Source organism: Chamaea fasciata, unplaced genomic scaffold, assembly GCF_029207755.1.
Source record: "Chamaea fasciata isolate MVZ Bird 193981 ecotype frontalis unplaced genomic scaffold, bChaFas1.0.hap1 SCAF_426, whole genome shotgun sequence".
NCBI classification, from domain to species: domain Eukaryota; kingdom Metazoa; phylum Chordata; class Aves; order Passeriformes; family Sylviidae; genus Chamaea; species Chamaea fasciata.
Window position 1 is genome coordinate 66,989 of NW_027094511.1, and position 10,400 is coordinate 77,388.

The 10,400-nt window shown below is 48.5% G+C and overlaps 3 long non-coding RNA genes across 3 annotated transcripts; all 3 read left to right on the forward strand.

Annotated features, from left to right (window-relative positions):
* Positions 1–1,615: 1,615 nt before the first annotated feature.
* On the forward strand, positions 1,616–3,015 carry LOC136305460 (uncharacterized). Its single transcript, XR_010725335.1, has 9 exons — positions 1,616–1,681; positions 1,760–1,801; positions 1,903–1,947; positions 2,042–2,083; positions 2,179–2,227; positions 2,319–2,360; positions 2,451–2,585; positions 2,693–2,772; positions 2,850–3,015. It is a non-coding gene; the product is annotated as an uncharacterized lncRNA (long non-coding RNA).
* Positions 3,016–4,115: 1,100 nt separating this feature from the next.
* Positions 4,116–5,699, forward strand: LOC136305461 (uncharacterized). The gene is made up of 5 exons (XR_010725336.1): positions 4,116–4,164; positions 4,259–4,300; positions 4,389–4,525; positions 4,625–4,704; positions 4,782–5,699. It is a non-coding gene; the product is annotated as an uncharacterized lncRNA (long non-coding RNA).
* Positions 5,700–6,110: 411 nt separating this feature from the next.
* Positions 6,111–7,424, forward strand: LOC136305462 (uncharacterized). The gene is made up of 5 exons (XR_010725337.1): positions 6,111–6,244; positions 6,342–6,386; positions 6,489–6,532; positions 6,618–6,658; positions 6,743–7,424. It is a non-coding gene; the product is annotated as an uncharacterized lncRNA (long non-coding RNA).
* The last annotated feature ends 2,976 nt before the right edge of the window (positions 7,425–10,400 follow it).

Consider the following 10,400-nt stretch of genomic DNA (forward strand, 5'->3'; position numbering starts at 1 on the left):
CTGAAGTTATAGGTCACATCCAGCACGATCTTCCAGATTCTTTCAGAAGATTTGTCACCTCAAAAGGGCCACTGTACACGTCAGAGGCAACGACCGAGATCCAGGCTTCCGATCGGTAAGGCGAGGACTACGTTCAGGGTACCCGGTTGAGAGTTAGCAGGTTTTGAAGGGAGCAAAATGAGGAATGAACTGCATTTGAGGGCCTCCCCCAAGGCTTTTTTGCAAGTAATAGCAGCTGCATTTATCTGTCTTATAGCACAGAAGAGCACCTAAGATACGTAAATGTGAGCACCTAAGTTTTGCTCACAGACCTGCCCTACAGTTTTGCCCCCTGCTAACTCAGGTACCGGACATTGTAACAGCCCTAGGCTTAGATGCGGGACGAAGCCACAGACTCGAGGACCCGGGCACGCTTAGGCGAGGGCGAGCGGCCGCCCCCTCGGGATTCGGCGCACGTGCCGCTAAATTCGTGCATCGATTTTCATTTTTCTTTTTCATAGCTAAGAGGCTAATCGGCGATCGGAGGGCCTTCTGAGACAGACTTATTTCCAGTCCAACGTGGATTCACCTTACCGGTCATCTCAAAGATAAGTCAGGGGCCACGGCCTCGAGATAGGACGACAGGGGTGTCAGAAATTTATGGGTCCGGTTTAACAGCTACCAGAGGGGACAGGGGTGTCCCTTAAGGGGCCACTTAGGACAGCCGAAGGGAACGGCTATACTTCAATAGCAACTACGGGGCACGCAAGGCAGAACGGTCCCCGTCCGCATCGTGCGGTCCGGCGCGCAGTGTCGTCCAGCCCCACTCAGCGATCCCGTTAGCTGTCAAGGGGAAGCCTTAATTTTGATCCCAATGCTGTGGTGCAGGGCAGTCCAGTCCCGGTGCATGTCCTGTCAGTTGTCTGTTGTGCACTCTGTGTCTTTTGAGTGTCTTGTATTTCATGTAATTTTCTGTGGCTTTTCAAGGGGCCATCAAAATCCCGGCATCATTTTTAGCATCTCCGGTCCCTCAGTTCCTCGGCCAGGCGCCGATACCATCAAACCATCGACTCGGGAGCTCAGGCCAGCATGGGAATCGTATTTATTTTCAGAAGCATCCAGTTTACTGTCTTTTCAGGTCTTGTTCTGAGCTGTACTGACAGCCAAGCACCACCACGATCCATTCCGGTGGATTAGGACTTGTAAGGATGCAAAGCTAGGGAGAGGATTCTGACCGGAGCATTCTCGAGCGTCCATCTTTGAGGTTCTTGGCATAAGTCGTCCCCTTAGCATCTTTTTTCCTGCAGGTTTCTCTGAGCCCGGTCAGCTCTCCATCCGTCTTACCTCGATCATCTCCTCCCGAGTTCTCTCGGTCCTCAGGGTCATTCCTCTCTTCGAGATTTTTTCTTTCCCTGTCGTGTCTCCTCGTTTGTTGCGTCTTGCGTCACGGGTGTGGGTGTGTATTTGGCCCAGCGCTGCTCTGCCCTGCCCTGTAGCACAGCTGGGTGTAGGGGTAATAGGACAAATTTGAAATGCAGGGTGCATTGGCTTCTAGGTGGGATCTGTAGATTGACCCAAGATGTGTGGAGCTGTCAAGTTATCCTGCAGCCCTTTGACTTTTGTCCTAACTTTCTTTCAGATGCAGACTGATTAAACCTGTGGCAGAGCAGCCCCTATCGGTGGAGTCGGTTCTCCCGAGAAGGTCAGTCCGAGTCGGTCTTTGCAGGGGAGGTGTAAATGGTGGCTCTGTTACAGCCCTGACCTTTGTCTTTGTTTTTAGGAGCTAATGGAGGATATTGGCAGTCCAGAAGAAGCGGGCAAGGTGAGCATGGACCGGTGAACAGAAGCAGTTGTTATTTCTCCGGTGTCAATTTCTGGTGCAACTCTAACCATCCACTGTTGGGATTTTTTTTTTTTTTTCAGGTGGTCTGGTTTTGAGATGTCCTGTTTGTGGATTCCAGCGGCCAGGTAGGTGTCAGCTTACGTCAGTTGCAGTTTGTCTTTGCAGGGGCAGTGTAATTGGTGCCCTTGTTACTGCCTGTTTCTTTGTCTCTATTTTTAGGAGGTAAAGCAGGATGTTGGCGGTGAAGGTGAAGCGTGCAAGGTGAGCATTGATCTGCGGACAGAACCGGTTGCTGTTGCTCAGGTCTCAGTTTCTGGTGAAAATCTAATATCTGCTGTTTGTTTTCTTATTTTTAGGTGGCCCGCTTGTGAAATGTCCCGGTCGTGGATACCAGCAGCCAAGAGGGTGTGTGCTTAAGTCAGTCCCAGTTTGCCTTTGCCGGGGCAGTGTAAATGATGACTGTGTTACAGCGTTGTTTTTTGTCTTTTTTTTTTAGGAGGTAAAGAGGGATATTGGCAGTCCAGGTGAAGTGGCCCAGGTGAGCATTGTCCGGTGGATGGAAGCAGCTGTTATCACTCAGGTCTCAATATCTGGTGCAACTCTAAGGTTGTGTTTTTGTCTGTTTTAGGCAGTCTGCTGTCATTATGCTGAAGTCCCTTCTCCAATGAGGTGATGGACCGGGTCCCTCTCTTTGGAGCCCTTCAGAAGCATTACAGGACTGTGTGATCAAGCCTCGATTTCTCCGTTTGAAGCTGCTTTCCAGGTAGTCTTTGATAACGGCTGAGGAGTCGGGGAGGCAGGGAGGAGAGGAGGAGCGAGGGTCCTCTCAAGTATCAGCAATGTCAAATCCCTTGTCTGCTCTTAATCCAGACCTACCCCCTGATGATGCCATCACCCTCCAAGCACGGCCGAGGCAGCGGGCCCGAGCACCCGGGCGTTCTCAAGAGGCGGTGGGTAGCAGAATTGTTGGGTTTTGGGCGATGCGGTGCTAAGACCACACAGTGATGTTTGCTTTTCTTTATTGCAGCTGACTAAGAGAGAGCAACCTGGTGTTAGCAGGAATTTCCCTGAGGGAGAGGCGGCCTTCCTTTTCACCTGCCAGGATTCTGCATCTCCAGATGTCTGAGAGATAAGTGGAGGGCTCCGAGCCACGGAGGGGATGAAAGCGGGGGGCCGGGTCGGCTTTCCACCGGGCGGGGGTTTGGAGCTGGGGTTGTCCAGGAAGCGGCCCCTTAGGCTTCCTACAGGGAAAGTCTCCCTTTTGATCTCTCCACTGAGGTGTGCAGGGCAGAGCAGTCCCGGTGCTTGTCGTGTCCCTTGTTTGTTGCGCACTCTTTGTTTCATGTCTTTTGCCTTAGCCCTTCAAGGGGCCTACCAAAAACCCTGGTATCCCTCTTAGCCTCTCTGGACTCTCAGTTCCTCGGCCAGGTGGCAATGCCCTCGGACCATCGACTCGGGAGCTCGGGCAGGCATGGGCATCGTATCTCTCTTCAGAAGCATCCAGTCCAATGTCTTTCCAGGTCTTGTTCTGAGCTGTACTGACAGCCGAGCACCACCAGCATCCATTCCGGTGGATTAGGACTTGTAAGAATGCATAGCTAGGTAGCAGAGTGTGACCGGAGCATTCTCGAGTGTTCATCTTTGCGGTTCTTGGGATAAGTCATCCCCTTAGCATCTTTTTTCCTGCAGGTTTCTCTGAGCCCGGTCAGCTCTCCTTTCAGCTTACCTCGGTCATCTGCTCCCGAGTTCTCTCGGTCCTCAGGGTCATTCCTCTCATCGAGAGTTTTCTTTCCCTGTCGCGTCCCTTTGTTTGTTGCGTCTTGTGTCACGGGTGTGGGTGTGTATTTGGCCCGGAGCTGCTCTGCCCTGCAGCACAGCTGGGTGTAGGGGTAGTAGGACAAATTTGAAATGCAGGGTGCATTGGCTTCTAGGTGGGATCTGTAGATTGACCCAAGATGTCTGGAGCTGTCAAGTTATCCTGCAGCCCTTTGACTCTTGTCCTAACTTTCTTTCAGATGCAGATGGTTTAACCCTGTGGCAGAGCAGCCCCTGTGGGATTCATTGGTTCCCCCGAGAAGGTCAGTCCCTGTCGGTCTTTGCAGGGGAGGTGTAAATGGTGGCTCTGATACAGCCCTGACCTTTGTCTTTGTTTTTAGGAGCTTATGCAGGATATTGCCAGTCCAGGTGAAGCGCGCCAGGTGAGCATTGACCGGTGGACCGAAGCAGTTGTTATTGCTCCCGTCTGAATTTCTGGCTCAAGTCTAACCATCCACTGTTGATTTTTGTTTTATTTCAGGTGGTCTGCTTGTTAGGTTGTCGTGGCTCAGGCTGGCAGCGGCCAGGTGGGTGTGAGTTTAAGTCAGTCCCAGTTTGGTTTTGCTGGGGAGGTGTACATTGTGAGTATGTTACAGCCTTGTTTTTTGTTTTTATTTTTAGGAGGTAAAGCGGGATCTTGGCAGTCCAGGACCAGCTGCCTAGGTGAGCATTGACTGGTGGATGGAAGTGGCTGTAATCGCTCAGGTCTCAATTTCTGGTGCACCTCTAAGCTTCTATTATTGTGTTTTAGGTGGTCCACTCTTCTTCTGCTGAAGTACCCTCTGCCATGAGATCATGAACTTGGGCACCTTTTTTTGTGAGCCCTTCAGAAGCATTACAGGACTGTGTGATCAAGCCTCAATTTCTCTGTTTGAAGCTGCTTTCCAGGTAGGCTTTGATAACAGCTGAGGAGTTGGGGAGGCAGGGAGGAGAGAGGGTCCTGTCAAGTTTCAGCACTGTCAAATCCCTTGTGTGTTCTTAATCCAGACCTACCCCAGGACGATGGCATGACTCTCCAAGCACGGCTGAGGCAGCGGGCTTGAGGGCCTGGGCGTTCTCAAGAGATGGTGAGTAGCAGAATTGTTGGGGTTTGGGCGCTGTGCTGCTAAGATCACACAGTGATGTTTGCTTTTCTTTATTGCAGCTGACTAAGAGAGAGCAGCCTGGTGTTACCAGGAATTTCCCTGAGGGAGAGCCAGCCTTCCTTTTCACCTGCCTGGACTCTGCATCTTCAGATGTCTGAGAGATAAGTGGAGGGCTCCGAGCCACGGAGGGGACGAAAGTGGGGGGCCGGGTCGGCTTTCAACCGGGAGTGGTTTTTCAGTTGGGTTTGGAGCTGGGGTTGTCCAGGAAGCGGCCCCTTAGGCTTCCTACAGGGAAAGTCTCCCTTTTGATCTCACCACTGAGGTGTGCAGGGCAGAGCAGTCCCGGTGCTTGTCGTGTCCCTCGTTTGTTGCGCACTCTTTGTTTCATGTCTTTTGCCTTAGCCCTTCAAGGGGCCTACCAAAAACCCTGGCATCCCTCTTAGCCTCTTAGGACTCTCAGTTCCTCGGCCAGGTGCCGATGCCCTCGGACCATCGACTCGGGAGCTCGGGCAGGCATGGGCATCGTATCTCTCTTCAGAAGCATCCAGTCCAATGTCTTTCCAGGTCTTGTTCTGAGCTGTACTGACAGCCGAGCACCACCAGCATCCATTCCGGTGGATTAGGACTTGTAAGAATGCAAAGCTAGGTAGCAGAGTGTGACCGGAGCATTCTCGAGCGTCCATCTTTGCGGTTCTTGGGATAATTCATCCCCTTAGCATCTTTTTTCCTGCAGGTTTCTCTGAGCCCGGTCAGCTCTCCTTTCAGCTTACCTCGGTCATCTGCTCCCGAGTTCTCTCGGTCCTCAGGGTCATTCCTCTCATCGAGAGTTTTCTTTCCCTGTCGCGTCCCTTTGTTTGTTGCGTCTTGTGTCACGGGTGTGGGTGTGTATTTGGCCCGGAGCTGCTCTGCCCTGCAGCACAGCTGGGTGTAGGGGTAATAGGACAAATTTGAAATGCAGGGTGCATTGGCTTCTAGGTGGGATCTGTAGATTGACCCAAGATGTCTGGAGCTGTCAAGTTATCCTGCAGCCCTTTGACTCTTGTCCTAACTTTCTTTCAGATGCAGATGGTTTAACCCTGTGGCAGAGCAGCCCCTGTGGGATTCATTGGTTCCCCCGAGAAGGTCAGTCCCTGTCGGTCTTTGCAGGGGAGGTGTAAATGGTGGCTCTGATACAGCCCTGACCTTTGTCTTTGTTTTTAGGAGCTTATGCAGGATATTGGCAGTCCAGGAGAAGCGCGCCAGGTGAGCATTCACTGGTGGACAGCAGCTGTTGTTGTTGCTCCGCTCTCCATTTCTGGCTCAAGTCTAACCATCCACTGTTGATTTTTGTTTTATTTCAGGTGGTCTGCTTGTTAGGTTGTCGTGGCTCAGGCTGGCAGCGGCCAGGTGGGTGTGAGTTTAAGTCAGTCCCAGTTTGGTTTTGCCAGGGGGATGTACATTGTGACTCTGCTACAGCCTTGTTTTTTGTTTTTATTTTTAGGAGGTAAAGCGGGAGCTTGGCAGTCCAGGATCAGCTGCCTAGGTGAGCATTAACTGGTGGATGGAAGCTGCTGTCATTGCTCAGGTCTCAATTTCTGGTGTAACTCTAACATCCACTGTTTAATTTACTTTCATTTTAGGTGGTCCACTTGCAAGATTTCCTGGTCCTGGATGCCAGTGACTTGGTGGGTATCAGCTTGAGCTTTATGTATTACTGAGTTCTGTTAGATTGTGGTGATTGTGTTTTCTCAGTGACTCAGCCTGCTGTTTTCTTTGTGTCTTTGCAGGTGCTGCTACTGTCCTACACATGCCAAGGATTAGGGGCAAGCGGGTAAGTTGGCTTTTAGGCATTAGGGGTGATCCATAGGCATGGGGTGTGTAGCAGCATGCTAAATGTGTACCTTTTCCTTTTGCAGGTACCCTCTGGGTAGACTGTGGAGCCAAATCAGTATCTGAGGTGAGTTGGGGCAGAGGTGCTTGGAAAGCCTGGGGATTAGTTTCCTGTCACACAATTTTCACAGTTTGTACTTTGTTGTCTTAGGTATTGAGAGGAGGTGCAGAGCCTAAGTTTGGATACGGCAGCGCCGAAGTCCTCGGAGGATGGATTTTGTCCGCTCGTCTTCCAAAAGATAAGTGTTGGGGTTTGTGTTTGGGTGCAGGGGAAAAAACTTTGGAAGTGGGAGGCAATTTCACATTAGCTTAGAAGAGAGGGCCCTAGTGGGATGGGTCCCTCTGAAGTAATGGGAGAGGGTTTCCACTCGGTCTCGCCGGAGCATTTGCCGGGCAGGGCAGTTCAGCATTCTAGCGTGTTTTGCGTCGTCAGCAGTCTTTGAGTCTCGGCGGCGTAGCGGACGTGTTCACCCGACGAGGTTGCCTTTCATCCGGAGGCATCGCCACGGTCACCCGGCAGTCATCGCTTTCTTCACTCGGCTTCCCGAGCTTCTGGCGCGTCCTCTTAACAGCTTAGGCACTTAGTCTAGTGAGCAGTTTTGTTTGTATTGACTTGGAACTGACTATGTTTGTCTTGGAAGTGACTATGTTTGTTTTGTATTGCAAGTGACTATGTTTGTTTTGTATTGCCAGTGACTATGTTTGTATTGCATTGCCAGTGACTCTGTATTGTATTGCATTGCCAGTGACTCTGTATTGTATTGCATTGCCAGTGACTCTGTTTGTATTGTATTGCCAGTGACTCTGTTTGTATTGTATTGCCAGTGACTCTGTTTGTATTGTATTGCCAGTGACTCTGTTTGTATTGTATTGCCAGTGACTCTGTTTGTATTGTATTGCCTGTGACTCTGTTTGTATTGTATTGCCTGTGACTCTGTTTGTATTGTATTGCCTGTGACTCTGTTTGTATTGCACTGCCTGTGACTCTGTTTGTATTGCAAGTGACTCTGTATTGTATTGCATTGCCAGTGACTCTGTATTGTATTGCATTGCCAGTGACTCTGTATTGTATTGCATTGCCAGTGACTCTGTATTGTCTTGCATGTGACTGTGTTTGTATTGTATTGCAAGTGACTGTGTTTGTATTGTATTGCATGTGACTCTGTTTGTATTGCACTGCCAGTGACTCTGTTTGTATTGCAAGTCACTCTGTTTGTATTGTATTGCAAGTGACTCTGTTTGTATTGTATTGCCAGTGACTCTGTATTGTATTGCAAGTGACTGTGTTTGTATTGTATTGCAAGTGACTGTGTTTGTATTGTATTGCAAGTGACTGTGTTTGTATTGTATTGCAAGTGACTCTGTATTGTATTGTATTGCAAGTGACTCTGTATTGTATTGTATTGCAAGTGACTCTGTATTGTATTGTATTGCAAGTGACTCTGTATTGTATTGTATTGCCAGTGACTCTGTTTGTATTGCAAGTGACTCTGTTTGCATTGCACTGCCAGTGACTCTGTTTGCGTTGCAAGTGACTGTTTGTATTGCACTCTAAGTCACTGTGCTTGTATTGCACTCAAAGTCACTGTGCTTGTATTGTATTGAAAGTGACTGTGTTTGTATTGCACTCTAAGTCATGATGTTGCTGTATCCTACTGTATGACTTATGCTTGAGCTGCCCTGCCCTGGCACAGTCACAGTTAGGTAGAAGAGTTGTAGGGCTTTGCAGTTCATCTTTTTTCTGTGGAGTTTTGGGTAGAGAAGGTATGGGCCCTGAGGGGGGATGATGCCTAGCTGTCAGGTAACCACTTGTTGACCACCTGTCGTTGTCTTGCAGGTCTCCGGGCAGGATTAGTCTCTCTGTGGTTGCTGATGCTACGGAGTCTCTTGGAATCTACTGGGTAAGCTGAAGAGTGACTGTGTATGTCTGAGACTTGTCTGTCTGCTTGGGTTTGCCTGTGCGAGTGTGTGTGCTGACTGGTTCTAACCTTGTGTGTGTGACTTTTGCCTTCCAGGTTTTTCAACACATTTTAAATTTAGAATAAAAAATCCCCAGCCGGGGGGGTTTTTTTTTTTTTCCCCCCGGCTGGGTTTTTTTTTCCTCGGTCCCGGCCGGTCTGCGAGGCGACGTTCATCGCCAAAGTTTGGGCGCCGACGGCCTAGGGACCGGGGTTTTCGTCAGGCAGGCTGATTTTTTCAGGGCTCCCGGGAACCACGTTCCCGAGGAGCGGTGCGAGTGTGTGCTGATGGTAGGGGATTGAGAGGTGAGAGAGGGTGGGTTTGTGTGCATGTTGACTGGTTCTAACCTTGTGTGTGTGACTTTTGCCTTCCAGGTTTTTCAACACATTTTAAACTTAGAATAAAAAATCCCCAGCCGGGGGGGTTTTTTTTTTTTTCCCCCCGGCTGGGTTTTTTTTTTCCTCGGTCCCGGCCGGTCTGCGAGGCGACGTTCATCGCCAAAGTTTGGGTGCCGACGGCCTAGGGACCGGGGTTTTCGTCAGGCAGGCTGATTTTTTCAGGGCTCCCGGGAACCACGTTCCCGAGGAGCGTTGCGAGTGTGTGCTGACGGTAGGGGATTGAGAGGCGAGAGAGGGTGCACGGTGCGCATGCTGAAGGAGGTGTGTGCGGTGGACGATTGTTATGTTTTATGTGTGCTGCTTTTGTTTTGGGTTTCCTGTAACAATAAAACAAGATATAATGAGTGTTTCAGATTTTGAAAAATGGTTCTATTGTGTTAATAGTCATTTGGCTTGTATTGCCTTGTATTGTTCTGTATTGGCATTTGCTGCTGTATTTCAATGTATTGCTCTGTATGTAAATTGTAATTTTATAGGTGTGCCTATGGACTGTATCTGTATTTGCATTTGTATCTGTTGTTTCTGTATGTTTACTAAAGTGTAAAGAAACCCATTCATGCAATAAAAGCTGAATATACCCTAATAAAGATGCCCCCCTGCCCCCCCAATAAAGATACCCCGTGCCCCCCTCTCCCCCATTTGGCTCCTGTGTTTATTTGGTGTCAGAGTCATTTATTCTATTTCCTACCTCAAGGTAAGTCTATTTTCCTCTCTACACCTTCATGCTATTTCCTTTTCTGTCTAATTCTGCTTCTTTCTCTCTTAACTCTTAATTTTTCTCTGTTATTCTATTTCTAGATGTTTTTCTGTTTCTCTTTCTCTTTAACTCTCTTTTTCTGTCTGTTTTGCTTTCAGTCTGTTTCAGTCTGTCTTTTGCTTTCACTCTAACTGTTTCACTCTTTCTCTCTCATGCTGTTTCTCTGTTTTTCTCTTTTGATTTCTATTTTTCTCTAACCCTGTTTCTCTGTATGTCTTTGTGTCTATTTCACTCTCTATTTCACTTCCTTTCTATTTCTCTCTGTCTATTTCTCTCTGGCTCTGTCTATTTCTCTCTCTTTGTCTGTTTCTCTGTGTTTTTCTCTGTTTCTTTCTATTTCTCTGTCTTTGTCTATTTCTCTATTTCTCTCTGTCTTTGTCTTTTTCTGTCTTAGACAAAGACAGAGAGAAATAGACAATTTCTCTCTTTGTGTTTTTCTCTTTCTCTATTTCTCTCTGTTTCTGTCATTTTCTCTCCATCTCTATTTCTCTCTGTCTTTGTCTTTTTGTCTGTCTGTATTTCTCTCTTTGTCTATTTCTCTCTGTCTCTGTCATTTTCTCTCTGTCTCTATTTCTCTGTCTTTGTCTATTTCTCTGTCTTTGTCTATTTCTCTGTCTTTGTCTATTTCTCTGTCTTTGTCTATTTCTCTCTGTCTCTGTCATTTTCTCTGTCTGTATTTCTCTGTCTTTGTCTAT